Here is a 19,554-nt window from a genome sequence, read left to right on the forward strand (position 1 = left end):
CAAGTGTGATTTAACTGTACTTCTGTTTCAGTCTGATTTCAAGGTTTCTGACAGTAGGCGAGGGCCATGAATTCAGAAGATGTAGTCAATCCACTTGTTGGTAATATTTTTTCCAGATTGGATGAACTGGATCACCGCATGGATCAGTTTGCCATGGCATTCCAAACGCTCCTGAGTCGCATGGCTCACCTGGAATCTCCCACTGTGGCCGCCACAGTACAACCTATGTTGCAGGCCATCCCTGCTGCTGCTCCAGTCTCTGTGCAGGCACCCGCCTTAAATATTACCTCTATAAGAGGTATGTCTGGTTCCACTCCGCTTCCCCAGTGATTGGGGGGTGATCCAGTCCAATGCAGAGAGGATTTTTCAACCAGGTTGAGATATACTTTGAGATGCTGCCCCAGGCGTTTCCCACAGACAGAAGCAAAGTAGGTTTTGTGATCTTTGCTTTCTGAGAGAGCCTTGGCCTGGTCAAACCCTCTATGGGAGACACAAAAAAACTGTTGTCTTGAGCTACCCTGAGTTTGTGGCTTTGTTTAAAAGGGTATTTGACGTTCCCGCATGCTCTGCTTCTGCTGCCAAGTGCCTCATGTCCATCGAACAGAAGACAAGAACTGTTGCTGACTGCGCTATTTAATTCCGTACTCTGGCAGCAGAGGTTGTGTGGAACAATGAGGCCCTGGTGGCTGTTTTTTCTCATGGTCTCTCGGATACCATCAAGGATGAGATAGCAGCCTGAGATATACCCACTGAGCTGGAGAAGTTGATCAAGTTTGCCATCCTCATTGACTCCAGACTCAGAGAAAGAGTCTCTTTTAAGGAAGCGCTTGCGGGAAGCCTCCTGTACGTTTGTCTCAGAGCTTTGCAGTCCCACCCATGCCTCCCTCAACTCCCATGCCTCCTGGTACCGAGTCAGTCAGTGAAGATGAACCCATGCACTTGGGTTTCATGTGTCTCTCTGCGGATGAGAGAACCTTTAGGAGGAGGAAGAGATTGTGCCTTTTTTGTGGCCAGGCAGGTCACTATTTGAAGTCTTGTCCTACCCCTCCAGAAAACACCCGAACCTTGAGGTCCTGTCATGGACAGACCTTAGGTAGTGTTGTTTCATCCACAGTTATCCAGAAGGATAAGCCTCTGGTTTCGGTCACCCTTTCTTGGGCTGAGTTGTCCATCGAGATACAGGCTCTAATCAACTCTGGGGCTGCAGGCCTGTTCATTGATGCTGCCTTTTTATCGAAGCACTCGATTCCGCTGAAGCTGCGTGACACTCCACTTGCCATTGAGGCTCTTGATGTGAGACCTCTGCAGCCTGCCCATGTGACTCATAACATGGTTCCATTGTCCATGGTCATAGGGGCTCTTCACCATGAGATAATCCAATTCCAAGTTATTTCCACACCTAAGTTTCCGCTGGTTATTGGTTATCCTTGGGTACAGAGGCACAACCCCACTTTTGATTGGCTTCATGCTGAGGTTCTCTCCTGGTCACCACCATGCAGTGAGACATGCTTCTAGAAGGAAGCCAAGGTCCTGTGCACCTCTTCACTCTCCTCCCTGCCGGAGGAGTACCGTGATTTTAGCGATGTCTTTGACAAAGGTCAAGCCAGTAGTTTGTCTCCACTCCGGCCGTATGATTGCGCAATTGACATTCAACCTGGTGCCATACCCCCTTGTTGCCAGGTTTACCCTTTGTCGGTCTTGGAGGATAAGGGCATGGAGGAGTATGTTGCAGACGTACTTTCTCTAGGTTTCATCGGCAAATCCTCATCCTCTGCTGGTGCTGGTTTCTTCTTTGTGAAGAAGAAGAGTGTTGAACTAAGACCTTGTATTGATTATAGGGGTCTCAATTGTTTCAGGATTAAGAATGCTTATCCGATTCTGTTAATTACAGAGTTATTTGACTGCCTCAAGGGAGCAACGGTTTTCACAAAGCTTGATTTGAGAGGGGCATACAATCTCCTGAGGATTAAGGAGGGTGATGAGTGGAATACCAGAAAAGGCCATTATGAGTACCTTGTAATGCCTTTTGGCCTTTGTATTGCCCCAGCAGTTTTCCAGGAATTTATTAACAATGTTCTCCAAGATTTATTGCAGTTATGTGTGGTGGTTTATCTCGATGATATCCTCATATTTTCCAAGTCCCTGGAGAGCCACCACACAGATGTTTGTCGTGTGCTTCATTAACTAAGAGAGAACAATCTCTATTGTGAACTGGAGAAGTGCGAGGTCCATCGTGAACAGGTTAAATTCCTGGGTTATGTCATTTCCACTTCTGGTTTTTCGATGGACCCAGAGAAATTTTCGTCAGTCCTACAGTGGCCCTGACCCGTGGGTTTACGTCCTCTGCAGCGGTTTTCCTGAACTTTGCCAACTATTATCGGAAGTTTATTCGTAACTTCTCGTCTCTGGTCAAGCCCCTGACTGATATGACCAGAAGGGACGGTAACCCACAGAGTTGGTCTCCAGATTACATTAAGGCCTTTGAGAGTGTCAACGCTGCCTTTGTTTCTGCTCCTGTGTTGGCATAGAATGCCAACACATAGAATGCAATAAGGTGAAAAACCTTGAGGAGTTACAACCCCTTTAAATGGGATTTAACAGCAAAACCCTAAAAAGAACAACAGTTTATAATATAGCAATGTAGGCACCTTGTTCGTTTACAATATTCACCTGGAAAACAACTGATGCAGGTGCTAAAGAGCGATGCTGGCTTGTAATTGCAAATTAATGACAATCTAACACAGTACAGCAATATAAATGGTATTTGCAATGGCAATACAGCCTACCTACTACCTGCTGCCCTGCCCAACCACTGGCCAGTGGGACTATGTGGAGAGTCTAAGGCCTCATTCACACCTAAGTTTAGTGATTTACTGGCATTTTTTGGGCCCTTTTTCAAGTGTTTTTGCCGCTTTTTACAACCTTTTTTAACCACTTGCTGACCATCCATTGTATATATACAGCGATAGGTTGGATCTATTGCGCAAACCACTGTACCCATACAGTGGTCCATGCGTGTGACACTGTGGGCATGCACTCGTGGTACACAGAGGCAGAATGGGGATCTGCCTATGTAAACAAGGTGAATCCTTCTGACAGGGGACATCATAGAGATTTAATGTTCCCAGTGATCGGGAACGGCGATCTCTGTGGTGTTCCAGTGAGCCCATCCCCCACAAAGTTAGAACACACCCAGGGAACACAGTTAACCCCTTGATCACCCCCTAGTGTTAACCCCTTCCCTGCCTGTGACATTTAAACATTGATCAGAGCATTTTTATAGCACTGATCAATAATGTAATAATGTCACTGGTCCCCAAAAAGGGTCACTTGGGGTCAAATTTGTCTGCCCCATGTCGCAGTCCCACTAAAAATCACAGATTGCCACCATTACCATTAAGAAACATGAAAAAAAATAAAAGTACATAAATCTTTCCCATAGTTTGTAGAGCCGATAACTTTTGCGCAAACCAATCAAGATACGCCTATTGCAATTTTTTTTTACCAAAAATATGTAGCAAAATATATATCGGCCTATACTGATGTATACATTTTTTTTGGATATGTATTATAGCAGAAAGTAAAAAATATTATTTATTTTCAAAATTGTCACTTATTTTTGGCTATAACACAAAAAAAAACACAGAGGCGATCAAATACCACCAAAAAAAAGCTCTATTTGTGGAAAAAAAGGACGTCAATTTTTGTTTGGGTACAGTGCCCCACGACCACGCAATTGTCAGTCAAGCGATGCAGTGCCGAATCTCAAAAAATGGCCAGGTCATGAAGGGGGGTAAATCTTCCGGGTCTGAAGTGGTTAACAATAATAAAATGTGGCAATATTGTGATATGATGACCATGTACAAATACATAAGGGGGGATATGATCACCATGTATAAATACATAAGGGGGATATGATCTCCATGTATAAATACATAAGGGGGATACGATCACCATGTATAAATACATAAGGGGGATACGATCTCCATGTATAAATACATAAGGGGGATATGATCTCCATGTATAAATACATAAGGGGGATATGATCTCCATGTATAAATACATAAGGGGGATATGATCTCCATGTATAAATACATAAGGGGAGTATGATGTGTGTCCCTTAAGTGAATATACCCCTACGCATGTGCAAAAATACAAAAATAAATAAATAAAGTTTAGGTGTTTGGTGAAAAATATATATAGTATATGACCCTTTAAAGGGTGAACGTGCAATGGGTTTACACTTGCCCAACCTCCATTATAAATCTTTGCATTTGCAGCAAACCAAAAATTTCTAAAGTAGTGTGTAGCCTCCTTTTGAAATTATTGGGGTCTGTGAAAAAGCACACTATTTGGGGGCTACCAACATCCGTATAAGGTTACCACATATCCCCAATTTGTATAGTGACTGAAGTGCACTGTGTAAAAAAGTGCTAAGACTCTATATTACAGTATATTAGACTTCCCCAAAATTCATATATAAAAATAGGAAACCAAACATCAGTTAAATTAAAAACAGCGTATATGAATGCAGCATCTGTAAAAAAAGTCCCTGTGATGGACCCAGGCAAAAGTAAAATGTCTTATTTGCAGAGACAGGAATATTAAGAACACCAGGATCGGTTGACATGCAGTTAAAAATGCCCAAGGAGTAATAAGAGGTGACTTCCATGCATGTAGAAGCTGGTGACTCCAAGTGCTCCCCCCGGTGCTCCCCCACTCACCAGAATCCGTCACCCCCTAAGGGGTACTAGGCAGAGGAGTGGGTGTCTTTGAGTAGCTGCCTCTGATGGATGTCTCTCTTAGCCTTCACTGCTCCGTGAGGTTCCTCCGTTGATCCGGTTATAAGGGTCCCCTTATAATGATTCAGGCCCGGGTACCTCCACTATTATCCACCTCCGTACTGCTAGATCTTGCAAAGCTCTCATCAAGTCCTTTCCTCTTACACGCACTTTTTGTCACTTGTCACTTTTATTTCTTGATTTTTAAGTAATATACACTGTTTATAGGGCAGCGCCAACTCCCCAGATTTCTCCTTTATATACTTCCAATTAACTCCTATTTAGGAATTAATTAAGGGGAGGCTGCAGCCCTTCTGATTACTTTCCTAAGCGCGGACTTCCAATTAAGTATAAGGGGGGTACGATCACCATGTATAAATACATAAGGGGGATATGATCTCCATGTATAAATACATAAGGGGGATATGATCTCCATGTATAAATACATAAGAAGGATATGATCTCCATGTATAAATACATAAGGGGGGATATGATCACCATGTATAAATACATAAGAAGGATATGATCTCCATGTATAAATACATAAGGGGGATATGATCTCCATGTATAAATACATAAGGGGGGATATGATCACCATGTATAAATACATAAGGGGGATATGATCTCCATGTATAAATACATAAGAAGGATATGATCTCCATGTATAAATACATAAGGGGGGATATGATCTCCATGTATAAATACATAAGAAGGATATGATCTCCATGTATAAATACATAAGAAGGATATGATCTCCATGTATAAATACATAAGAAGGATATGATCTCCATGTATAAATACATAAGGGGGGATATGATCTCCATGTATAAATACATAAGGGGGATATGATCTCCATGTATAAATACATAAGGGGGGATATGATCTCCATGTATAAATACATAAGAAGGATATGATCTCCATGTATAAATACATAAGGGGGGATATGATCTCCATGTATAAATACATAAGAAGGATATGATCTCCATGTATAAATACATAAGAAGGATATGATCTCCATGTATAAATACATAAGGGGGGATATGATCACCATGTATAAATACATAAGGGGGATATGATCTCCATGTATAAATACATAAGGGGGGATATCATCTCCATGTATAAATACATAAGGGGGATATGATGATCACCATGTATAAATACATAAGGGGGATATGATCTTCATGTATGTATACATAAGGGGGATATGATCTTCATGTATGTATACATAAGGGGGGATATGATCACCATTAGGGATGAGCTTCGTGTTCGAGTCGAACCCATGTTCGACTCGAACATCGGCTGTTCGCCCGTTCGCCGAATTGCGAACGATATGGGCCGTTCGCGCCAAATTCGTGTGGCGCGTCACGGCCCATAATTCACTGCGGCATCGCAGTGCATTGCTTGCTGATGATTGGCCAAGCATGCACTATGACCCGCATGCTTGGCCAATCACAGAGCCGCCTGAACAGAGAGCCGTAATTGGCCAAAGCCAAGGAGGCTTTGGCCAATTATGGCTCAGGGGATTTAGTACATGCCCCACACTATATAAGGCCACCTTCACGGCGGCCCTGTGTAGTGTGTGTTCCGGCGTTCATTGAGAGAGAGAGAGAGACAGTGACATTTGATTTGAGTTAGATAGATTAGGCAGAACAGTCAGTCAGTTAGCTGCACTTACAGTGTATTGTGTATATATATGCATCCCAGGTGTTGCATATATATATATATACACTGTATTCAGTTTAGCTAGATCCGTTCCTGTTATCTTCTAGACTATTTACATTTAGTGCAGTGCGTCCTGCTCACAGTGTTCAGCTAGATCCGTTCCTGTTATCTTCCTACTGACAGGCAGGCTTGTCTGGTTACAGTATATAAAGCTACCTGAAGAAAATTACTGGTGTTCTATTTGATCCTATTAGTACCACGGTCAGGCAGCTAGACTATTTACATTTAGTACAGTGCGTCCTGCTCACAATTCTCTCCTGTAAGAGTTAATATGGGAAAACAATTTCTCCTTTCCACTGATGCTTTCCAATCCTTGTTCCACAAAAAAAAAACAAATTTTCAAAAAACATTTTTCATTGGGACAAAAAGTGAGGTGAAATCTTCTGAAGAGGAGGAAAGACAGCAAAACAAATGTCACAGGGGTGATAACCCTTCCCTATGTTTTCCAAAAAGCTTAAAAAAGATTTTTTGGCTGGAGCTAAACACGTTAAAAATGTACCCGTTCAAAATTACAAAGAGATTCTACTTAACAACAAACCTACAGTCCCTGTCTTGTTTGCACCGCCTGTATACTGCTGTTCAGAGTATATAGGGCCTTTCCTTATTTTAATTTGGGTGCGGGGTTCCCCTTAATATCCATACAAGACCCAAAGGGCCTGGTAATGGACTGGGGGGTACCCATGCCGTTTGTCTCTCTGATTTTCATCCATATTGCCATGACCCGACATTACATTAAACCCGCAAGCAGTTTTAAATGAGATTTTTTCCTTTAAAAATGACATTTGGTGCAGGGACTGTTCTAAACACGGGAAACACGCATCACTTTACAGGCATACTATAGACACCCCCCAGGTACGATATTTAAAGGAATATTTCACTTTTTTTTTACTTTAAGCATCATTAAAATCACTGCTCCCGAAAAAACGGCCGTTTTTAAAAGTTTTTTTTTGCATTGATACATGTCCCCTGGGGTAGGACCCGGGTCCCCAAACCCTTTTTAGGACAATACCGTGCAAATTAGCCTTTAAAATGAGCACTTTTGATTTCGAACGTTCGAGTCCCATAGACGTCAATGCGGTTCTAACGTTCGTGCGAACTTTCGGTCCGTTCGCAGGTTCTGGTGCAAACCGAACCGGGGGGTGTTCGGCTCATCCCTAATCACCATGTATAAATACATAAGGGGGGATATGATCACCATGTATAAATACATAAGGGGGGATATGATCACCATGTATAAATACATAAGGGGGGATATGATCTCTATGTATAAATACATAAGGGAGATATGATCACCATGTATAAATACATAAGGGGGATATGATCACCATGTATAAATACATAAGGGGGGATATGATCACCATGTATAAATACATAAGGGGGGATATGATCACCATGTAAAAATACATAAGGGGTCCATATAGTGAACTAGCCAGTGAGTTTTTCACAGAGGACAAGGGATCACGTCTGGAGGAAAAAAGATTTAATCTCCAAATACGGAAAGTTTTCTTCACAGTAATGCCCCGTACACACGGTCGGATTTTCCGATGGAAAATGTGTGATAGGACCTTGTTGTCGGAAATTCCGACCGTGTGTAGGCTCCATCACACATTTTCCATTGGATTTTCCTACACACAAAGTTTGAGAGCAGGATATAAAATTTTCCGACAACAAAATCCGTTGTTGGAAATTGCGATCGTGTGTACACAAATCCGATGGACAAAGTGCCATGCATGCTCAGAATAAATAAAGAGATGAAAGCTATTGGCCACTGCCCTGTTTATAGTCCCGACGTACGTGTTTTACGTCACCGCGTTCAGAACGATCGGATTTTCTGACAACTTTGTGTGACCGTGTGTATGCAAGGCAAGTTTGAGCCAACATCCGTCGGAAAAAATCCATGTATTTTGTTGTTGGAAAGTGTACGGGGGCATAGGAGCTGTGAACATGTGAAATAGACTCCCTATAGACTCCCCCCAGAGGTGGATCTGGCCAGCTCAGTAAATTGCTTAAAAAAAGGTCCAGATTCTTTCCTAAATGTACATAATATAACTGGGTACTGACATTTATAGGTAAAGTTGATCCAGGGAAAATCTGATTGGCTCTCGGGGGGGATCGGGAAGGATTTTTTCCCCTGCTGTACTACAGTACATTGGAAAATGCTTTGCTGGGAATTTTCACCTTCCTCTGGATCAACTGTGGGTATAGGATTGTGTATATGGGGTTGTTTGGGGTTTTATTTTTTTGGTTGAACTGGATGGACTTGTGTCTTTTTTCAACCTGATTATCTATGTAACCCGGAAATAAAGACAAGTGATGCATTATTCTGTGTCTGTGGTTTGATTTCAATCTGCATTGCTCCCATAGGTCTGTGTGTGTGTGTCTGAACGTGTGGAGCAGAGAGAAACAGCAGAGGTTAGTATAGATCATATAGATTGGTGATATGGGAGGATTAAATCCCTAAGATTGATGGGTACTGTTAACTTGTTACAAATCTGGGATAACCTTTTAGTTAGTATAGAAGTAATATACAGGGAGTACATCATTAAGATATAAAGGTACTATTAACTTGTATGATATTTGTAGGATCTTTTCAAGCTCTATTTGTGGGGAAAAAAGGACATACATTTTATTTGTGTACAGCGTCGCACGACTGCGCAATTGTCAGTTAAAGTAATGCAATGCCGTATTGCAAAAAATGTCCTGGTCATTAAGGGGGGTAAATCTTCCAGAGCCAAAGTGATTACCCACTTCAGCCCCGGAAGGTTTTACCCCCTTCCTGACCAGAGCACTTTTTACAATTCGGCACTGCGTCGCTTTAACTGCTAATTGCGCGGTCATGCAATGCTGTACCCAAACGAAATTTGCGTCCTTTTCTTCCCACAAATAGAGATTTCTTTTGATGGTATTTGATCACCTCTGCCGTTTTTATTTTTTGCGCTATACACGGAAAAAGACCGAAAATTTTGAAAAAAAATGATATTTTCTACTTTTTGTTCTAAAAAAAATCCAATAAACTCAATTTTAGTCATACATTTAGGCCAAAATGTATTCGGCCACATGTCTTTGGTAAAAAAAATGTCAATAAGTGTATATTTATTGGTTTGCGCAAAAGTTATAGCGCCTACAAACTAGGGTACATTTTCTGGAATTTACACAGCTTTTAGTTTATGACTGCCTATGTCGTTTCTTGAGGTGCTAAAATGGCAGGGCAGTACAAACCCCCCCCCAAATGACCCCATTTTGGAAAGTAGACACCCCAAGGAAATTGCTGAGAGGCATGTTGAGCCCATTGAATATTCATTTTTTTTGTCCCAAGTGATTGAATAATGACAAAAAAAAAAAAATTACAAAAAGTTGTCACTAAATGATATATTGCTCACACAGGCCATGGGCATATGTGGAATTGCACCCCAAAATACATTTAGCTGCTTCTCCTGAGTATGGGGATACCACATGTGTGGGACTTTTTGGGAGCCTAGCTGCGTACGGGGCCCCGAAAACCAAGCACCGCCTTCAGGATTTCTAAGGGCGTACATTTTTGATTTTACTCCTCACTACCTATCACAGTTTTGAAGGCCATAAAATGCCCAGATGGCATAAACCCCCCCCCCAAATGACCCCATTTTGGAAAGTAGACACCCCAAGCTATTTGCTTTGAGGCATGTTGAGTCCATGGAATGTTTTATATTTTGACACAAGTTGCGGGAAAGTGACACATTTTTTTTTTTTTTTTGCACAAAGTTGTCACTAAATGATATATTGCTCACACAGGCCATGGGCATATGTGGAATTGCACCCCAAAATACATTTAGCTGCTTCTCCTGAGTATGGGGATACCACATGTGTTGGACTTTTTGGGAGCCTAGCCGCTTACGGGGCCCCGAAAACCAATCACCGCCTTCAGGATTTCTAAGGGCGTACATTTTTGATTTTACTCCTCACTGCCTATCACAGTTTCGGAGGTCATGGAATGCCCAGGTGGCACAAACCCCCCCAAATGACCCCATTTTGGAAAGTAGACACCCCAAGCTATTTGCTGAGAGGCATGGTGAGTATTTTGCAGCTCTCATTTGTTTTTGAAAATAAAGAAAGACGAGAAAAAAAATTTTTTTTTTCTTTTTTCAATTTTCAAAACTTTGTGACAAAAAGTGAGGTCTGCAAAATACTCACTATACCTCTCAGCAAATAGCTTGGGGTGTCTACTGTCCAAAATGTGGTCATTTGGGGGGTTTTTTGCCACCTGGGCATTCCATGGCCTCCGAAACTGTGATAGGCAGTGAAGAGTGAAATCAAAAATTTACGGCCTTAGAAAGCCTGAAGGCGGTGCTTGGTTTTCGGGGTCCCGTACGCGGCTAGGCTCCCAAAAAGTCTCAAACATGTGGTATCCCCGTACTCAGGAGAAGCAACAGAATGTATTTTGGGGTGTAATTTCACATATCCCCATGGCATGTTTGAGCAATATATCATTTAGTGACAACTTTGCGCAAAAAAAAAATAAAAAAAATAAAAAATTGTCTCTTTCCCGCAACTTGTGTCACAATATAAAATATTCCATGGACTCGACATGACTCTCAGCAAATAGCTTGGGGTGTCTACTGTCCAAAATGGGGTCATTTGGGGGGGTTTTGAACTGTCCTGGCATTTTATGCACAACATCTAGAAGCTTATGTCACACATCACCCACTCTTCTAACCACTTGAAGACAAAGCCCTTTCTGACACTTATTGTTTACATAAAAAAATAAATTTTTTTTGCAAGAAAATTACTTTGAACCCCCAAACATTATATATATTTTTTTTAAAGCAAATGCCCTACAGATTAAAATGGAGGGTGTTTCATTTTTTTTTCACACAGTATTTGCGCAGCGATTTTTTAAATGCATTTTTTGGGGAAAAAACACACTTTTTTACATTTTAATGCACTAAAACACACTATATTTCCCAAATGTTTGATGAAATAAAAAAGATGATCTTAGGCCGAGTACATGGATACCAAACATGACATGCTTTAAAATTGCGCACAAACGTGCAGTGGCGACAGACTAAATACATTTTTAAAAGCCTTTAAAAGCCTTTACAGGTTACCACTTTAGATTTACAGAGGAGGTCTACTGCTAAAATGACTGCCCTCGATCTGACCTTCGCGGTGATACCTCACATGCATGGTGCAATTGCTGTTTACATTTGATGCCAGACCGACGCTTGCGTTCGCCTTAGCGCGAGAGCAGGGGGGACAGGGGTGTTTTTTTTTTTTTTTTTCTTTATTATTATTATTTTTTTATCTTTATCAGCATTTTGTGATGTGTTTTGAAGAGCGTTTTTACAGCTGAAAAACTCTTATGCCGTGTACACACGGTCAGAATTTCCGACAACAAATGTTCAATGGGAGCTTGTTGTCAGAAACTCTGCCGATGTGTAGGCTCACAAATTCCGTCGGAATTTCCGACAAAAAAATTTGAGAGTTGGATCTCAAATTTTCCGACAACAAAATACGTTCTCAGAAATTCTGAGCGTGTGTACACAATTCTGACACACAAAATTCCACACATGCTCTGAATCAAGCAAAAGAGCCGCACTGGCTATTGAACTTCATTTTTTTCGGCTCATTGTACGTCTTCTACATCACCGCGTTCTTGACCTTTGGAATTTCAGACAACATTTGTGTGACCGTGTGTATGCAAGACTGAGCCAACATCCGTCTGAAAAAAAAACAGATTTTGTTGTCGGAATGTGCGATCGTGTGTACCCGGCATTAGAACTCACTCGTTTTGAGGTTTTTTAAAGGCAAAAAACCCCTGAGTCAAAAACAGTCGATAACAGACTATGTGTCCATGGACACATAGGATAACATGGAGACATAGGATAACATGGAGACATAGGATAACATGGACACATAGGGTAACATGGAGACATAGGATAACATGGACACATAGGATAACATGGACACATAGGATAACATGGACACATAGGATAACATGGACACAAACACATAGGATAACATGGACACATAGGATAACATGGACACATAGGATAACATGGACACATAGGAGAACATGGACACATAGGATAACATGAACACACAGGATAACATGGACACATAGGATAACATGGACACACAGGATAACATGGACACACAGGATAACATGGACACATAGGATAACATGGACACATAAGATCACATGGACACATAGGAGAACATGGACACATAGGAGAACATGGACACATAGGAGAACATGGACACATAGGAGAACATGGACACACAGGAGAACATGGACACATAGGAGAACATGGACACATAGGATAACATGGACACATAGGATGACATGGACACATAGGATAACATGGACACATAGGATAACGTGGACACATAGGATAACATGATGGGGAGTTTATTGACTGTAGAAAAAATGTAAAAATGTCCGGTGTACATGAGGCCTAAAGGGGAGATTAGATGAGGAATACAAAGTATAAGAAAAGTATCTGATGGAAGTTTATTAATAACAGACATGAAGACAGAGTGACTGATCGTCCTCCATACAATCGTTCATCACACATCTACACCCTCCATCCCCCGTCCTAACACTCAGTAGTATCACTCGGCATCACTCATTATATTAGATCGGGTTCTATGTAATCTTACCTTTCCGGTCACACGGTCTGTGAAGAGACGATCGGGAAGCTCTGAACACAAACAACAAAATGAAGAATTTTGGGTGTGGGAGAGAAAGAATTGTGACAGAGGAAGATTCACTTTTTCTGTTTTCACCGAGATCCTCCCATCTACAGATATTGTACCCTGTGAGTGTCATGCCGCGTACACACAAGATGATATTCCGTCAGAAAAATCTTGGATGGTTTATCCGACGGGATTCCTCTCAAGCTTTGCCTTGCATACACACGGGTCACACAAACGTTCACTGAACTTTCGACTGTCAGGAACGCGGTGATGTACAACACTACGAGCCGAGAAAATGAAGTTCAATGCTTCCAAGCATGCGTCAAATTGTTTCTGAGCATGCGCAGGAATTTTGCGCGTCGGAATTGCTACAGATGATCGCATTTTCGGATAGTAACTTTTTCTTACCGAAAAATTGAGAACCTGCTCTCAATCTTTTGCTGGCTGGAATTCAGCTAGCAAAAGTCTGATGGAGCGTACACACGGTCGCATTTTCCGACCAAAGGCTCTCATCGGTCTTTTGCTGGCTGAATTTCCGATCGTGTGTACACGGCATAAGGCAAAATCCCATTCATTTCAATGGCACCTGTTCACATCTGAGCATTTTGTCACCTGAAGCAAAACGCTTGAAAAATGCCTTAGGGACAGTTCACACCAGATGCAGTTCCATGCGCTTTTTTTTCTGCACTAAAAATGCATGCACAGTGTTTTCCATGTATTCCAATAGCTCTAGTTCACACCATGCAGTCAGTTTACAGTGCAGAAACTGACTGGAAACTGACTGCATGGTGTGAACTAGAGCCATTGGAATACATGGAAAACTGTGCATTCATTTTTAGTGCAGAAAAAAAGTCCATGGAACTGCATCTGGTGTGAACTGGCACTAACAATGCATGCAGTGTTTTCCATGTATTCCAATGGCTCTAGTTCACACCATGCAGTCAGTTTCCGGTGCAGAAACTGGAACTGACTTCATCTGGTGTGAACTGGCCCAAGCTCAAAGAACATAAGCTTCTTTGGGGCAGATTACAGGCGTTTTTCTGTTTTTAACATTGGTGACCTTTTGACCTGTACAAAAACGTGATATTTTGTTGTGATGTTTTATTCAAAGCCGCAATAAACCCAACGCTAGAAATGTCATATATTGCAGCTCATATACACACACTGTATATCTATATCTATATATAAAACAATAGGACAATGGACAGTGTCACTAGAGCAGAGGACAAGGTCAGTAGGTTTGTGTCAGTCGTTTATATTTTTATTCTTATTTATTATTTGCTACATTATTTGTTTTACAATCATTTTTTATTATAGATTTTTACAATTTCACCAAAGCCCTTTGGGGGCTTTGGTGAAATATCTTGCGTCTAAATAGACCCCCGATGTCTCACATTTGAGACAGAGAAAGGGACTGAGGACAGAGATTTCTCAGTCCCTTTCTCTGCAGCCAAGCAGCAAGGGGAATCTGCACAGCACAGGGTGATTAGGGTGTGCCCAGGCATACCTGGCACACCCCGTGGGCATGCTTATGTGCAGCTCCAATCATTGGATGTGGCAGCTGCATTCCTTTTCTTTTTATGGCTTTTTCCCCTCTGTTTTCCCCTGATCTGGCCAGTAACAACCCTAAAATCCTCCTGCCACATCACACCGCAAATTTCTTCTGATAAACATTCAGGAGAGAAGGGACAAAGGAAAAGATTCACATTAATACTTGCAATATAAGGTTTCTTTTTCTTATGGACAATTTAGTGCTAATGCTGAATCTGAAAGACTTTGCCCAGCAACGAGACTTGTGAAACATTTTGCCGGAGTCTCTCCTGTCATTTATGAATGTAAAAGTACTGTGAATACAAGTGTAATGGGTTGGAGGTTGGGGAAGGAATAGAACCTATCCAATCCTTCACAACAAGAAATGGAAAATAGGTTTTTGTTGGAGGGAGGAATTGAAAGAAGGAAATCATGTTTTTAATGTGTGACATGTATTGACATAACTGAATTAATATGGTGCAGGTACCCAGGAGGTTGGCACTTATGTATAATAAGGTGTCTGTTGGCCAGACTAGAGGGTGCCAGGTGACACATTAATGGGGTGAACATTTCCTTGTAGGGGTGATGTCTCAATCTTAGCAGTCCTACAGAGAGGTTCTCCATTACTGGACATGGGGGACACCAGAGCTGGATATGGGGGAGATATGTCTGGTTGATGTCTCCCCTGAGAGGTTGGAACCTTGCACAGGTAATGCCAGTGACTACACACAGGAGCTCCATTAGATAAAGGGAACAAACGTGGGCACACATAAGGGAAGTCGTCCCTTTTTGCTCTTGGCTCTTGCCTGATTGTTCTCTGAGCCTCATGGCTCTCTGTTACCATCCTGAGCCCAGCTGATGAGACCGTGTCTAGGGGGGCAGCCTTGCGATAAGTATCTTTGATGTTCTTTTGTTATATGCTTTGTAATATCTTCCTTTAGTATTTTCATGTTAACATTTTCCTATCTTCTTGGGTAATAAATAAGATGTTGTTTTACTGAGCAGTGTGTTTGTTTTCATAGCTAACCTTATATCATTATGCTTATCAACAGTGACATTATTAGAGTTTTAATAGACTAGCTAACTATAGGAATAGACAAGTCAATACATATATGCAATACATAGAGGGAATCCGTAACCACCCTCAGAATATATTTATTGTAGAAGTTATTTCAGAAGTGCTGCCCATTCATTCCAATGGGCAGGGCATTTTGAGAATGCTAAATACAGCGCTCCCAACCTGCCCCAAAGATGCTGCTTGCAGGTCTTTTCCCAACATCCCACAAACGCACCGCCCCGGTGTGAAAAGTCACACTGAAATGAAGGGGAGGTGGTTTTCAGGCGCTTTACAGGCGCTATTTCTAGTGTGAAACGGGTCTAAGGCTTATATACACTATACAACTTTTGTTGTCAGATGTCCTTTAGATTTACCAAAACCATGTAGTACAAGGGCTGGCCTGATTGCACACAAATTGAAACTCCTGAGGTTTGATCTCATATTATATGGTTTCGGTAAATCTGAAGGAAAAAATCTACAGAAAATTGGATAGTGTGTATCCAGCTTTAATGTACACGGGACACTTCAAAACCTCTCCTGAATGAATTAACTTGACAGATAGTAACCGATGTTTAAAAACGTCAGTTTTGCCATGTGTACAGTACATGCCGTGTTCAGTCTCATTTGCGCTTAGAAGCGTTTTTTTTTTTCAAGTCAAAAATGAAAAATGCCTGTTAATGAAATGTGGCTAAACGCAAATTACCACGTTTACAAGCTGTTACAGGCATTTGGTGTTTCAAATTCCTCCGACCATCCGTCCTGAAAGCTTTTTTTTGCTTTCCCAAAAAAATGCTTCTAAACTCAACTGCCTAGAAATGACTATAAGGCCTCATGTACACTATACGTTAAGATAACGTTATAAAAACGACAGTAGCTTTTTTTTTTTGGATCAAAAACGTCAAAAACTGGTGAGCCACGTTTTTGAGCATCTATTAGTGTTTTGTGATGTTAGAGTGTTTTTACAGCTGAAAAACTCCTCTCAGAACCCACTAGTTTTGTTATTTTTTAACAGCCAAAAACAGTTGATAACAGACTATGTGTGCATGGACACATAGGATAACATGATGGGGAGTTTATTGACTGTAGAAAAAAAAAATGTAAAAATGTCCAGTGTAGATGAGGCCTAAAGGTGAGATTAGATGAGGAATAAAAAGTATAAGAAAAGTATCTGATGGAAATTTATTAATAACAGACATGAACACAGAGTGACTGATCGTCCTCCATACAATCATTCATCACACATCTGCACCCTCCATCCCCCATCCTAACACTCAGTATTATCACTCGGCATCACTCAGTATATTAGATCGGGTTCTATATAATCTTACCTTTCCGGTCACACCGGTCTGTGAAGAGACGATCGGGAATCTCTGAATACAAACAACAAAATGAAGAATTTTGAGTGTGGGAGAGAAGGAAATGTGACTGAGGAAGTTTCACTTTTTCACCGAGATCCTCCCATCTACAGATATTGTACCCAATGAGTATAAGGCTGCATTCACACCCGGGCATTTTCAGCTCATAAAGCGCTCATAAAATGACCAACAAGCAAAATGCCATTCATTTTAATGGCACCTGTTCACATCTGAGTGTTTTGTCACCTGAAGCAAAATGCTTGAAAAACGCCTTAGGCCCAATTCAAACCAGATGCAGTTCCATGTGCTTTTTTTGTGCACTAAGGGCCAGTTCAAACCAGATACAGTTCCGTACAGTTCCATGCGCTTTTTTTCTGCACTAAAAATGCATGTGCAGTGTTTTCCATGTATTTCAATGGCTCTAGTTCACACCATGCAGTCAGTTTACAGTGCAGAAACTGACTGGAAACTGACTGCATGGTGTTGACTAGAGCCAATACACTGTGCATGCATTTTGTGCAGAAAAAAGTGCATGGAACTGCATCTGGTGTGAACTGGCCCTAAAAATGCACACACAGTGTTTTCCATGTATTCCAATGGCTCTAGTTCACACCATGCAGTCAGTTCCAGTTAGTTTCCAGTGCAGAAACTGACCAGAAACTGACTGTTACTGACTACATCTGGTGTGAACTGGCCCAAGCTTGAAGAACATGGGATTGCACTTTGCACCCTTTCCTCCCATCTCCAAACACACTCAATAAATAATGGACACGACACTCAAATATTGGCATAAATTGGCGCCTTTATTGGTTTACAAATAAATTCATCACTTTTCATAACCATATCACAATTCTAACTCAAATCAAATTATCATTCTCAAAATTGCTCAGCCTTGATGACTCAAGCAAATTATATTTCATCAACTTTATAATAACCAGTCCCCTTTATATGTAAGGTGACATACCACATAAAGTGCACATGATTATTCTCTTCTTTACCAAACCTTCATCCTGTCAGCAAAACTCCTCGGACAGTGGGCCCTTTATATAATGAGCCCCACTGCTTCCAGGGAGTTACATCCACTCTCATTGGCCCATTCCTACCTGCCCCAGGTGAGCAGGGAGGACCAAACATCCCTTGATTACCTGCCTAATCTGACCATCCTAATCAGCTAAAACCTGGGGGGAAGGCAGAGGAAACCCCATTCAGGTGCACCCAAATAATTGTGCCCTATTATTACATGGGATTGCACTCTGTACCCTTTTCCCCATCACCAAACAGACTCAATAAATAATGGGCGCAAAACTCAAATATTGGCATAAATTGGCCGGAGCAACGTTATTGGTTTACAAATAAATTCATCACTTTTCATAACCATATCACAATTCTAACTCTAATCAAATTATCATTCTCAAAATTGCTTAGCCTTGATGACTCAATCAAATTATATTTCATCAACTTTATAATAACCAGTCCCCACAAAGTCAGGGCTTTGCCCATCAATGATCAAAGCACCGACCTACCCCAAACCCGTTGCCATTTCAATCATGTCCTGCAGACCCCAGTTAAAAATGTCCAAGCCCACCTTGGAGAGATGCACAAAATCCTCCCGATACAGGCCTGAAAAACCACCCTCCAAATTGATATCTCGAAACGATAACCCCCCGATAAGAGGCATACATTTCTCAACAGAGTGATTCACCCTCTTCCTAATTTTCGCAAAATTCTTTAACTCTGGATGTGATAACCATAGTAGTCTGGGAATGATATCAGAAAAAACAATAGTTGTGTTTGGAGATGATATACTCAAATGGTGCAGGTCATGCTTGATCCTGTCGATCAAATCTAAAGTCTTCGTATGACCCACATCATTCCCACCCAGGTGAAGAATCATCACCGAAGGTGATGGCCACAGTAAATACAATTCAGAAATATAATAAAATAAATTCAACCAACGCAATCCTCTTACTCCTTTCCACCGAATGGTGCAAGTTTCGGGGTTGATATTTAAATTAGGAGCTACGAAGTGAATGTGACCTTTCTCAACCTTTAATCAGACACCGACATGCCTCCATCCCTGAATATATATGTTAAAAGAGAAGGGGTGATTGGGACTTTAATTGAGGCATGTGGGTGTATTTAATAATTTGTATGGAATGTAAATAAATTGAGTGTCTCAAGCCCAGGGGGTAGTTCATAATAGTGATATTAATACACATGATTCAATAGTATAATAAAGCATTTATGATGTAGAAATACAATCATAAAAAGGTTCAGCATAAGTTGATATAATAATAATTCATTTATTCATACAAGGTTATTCACTAAACATGATTTGTGACACATATTACATTTCATAGCAGAAAACAAATAAATACAGATAAAAAATATGAAAATATAGAATATTAGGGATGAGCTTCGTGTTCGAGTCGAA

The 19,554-nt window shown here is 41.1% G+C and overlaps 1 protein-coding gene across 1 annotated transcript in view; it reads right to left on the reverse strand.

The window, feature by feature from the left end:
- Positions 1-17,178, reverse strand: part of LOC141117755 (NACHT, LRR and PYD domains-containing protein 3-like) — a 646,257-nt gene extending 629,079 nt beyond the window's left edge. The window contains exons 1-2 of the mRNA XM_073610770.1: positions 17,094-17,178; positions 13,143-13,183 (exon numbers count right to left, since the gene is read on the reverse strand). The gene's annotated coding sequence lies outside the window, so the exon portion shown is untranslated. The remainder of the gene's footprint in view (positions 1-13,142; positions 13,184-17,093) is intronic.
- Positions 17,179-19,554: the final 2,376 nt, after the last annotated feature.

This window comes from Aquarana catesbeiana, linkage group LG13 (genome assembly GCF_042186555.1).
Source record: "Aquarana catesbeiana isolate 2022-GZ linkage group LG13, ASM4218655v1, whole genome shotgun sequence".
NCBI classification, from domain to species: Eukaryota; Metazoa; Chordata; class Amphibia; order Anura; family Ranidae; genus Aquarana; species Aquarana catesbeiana.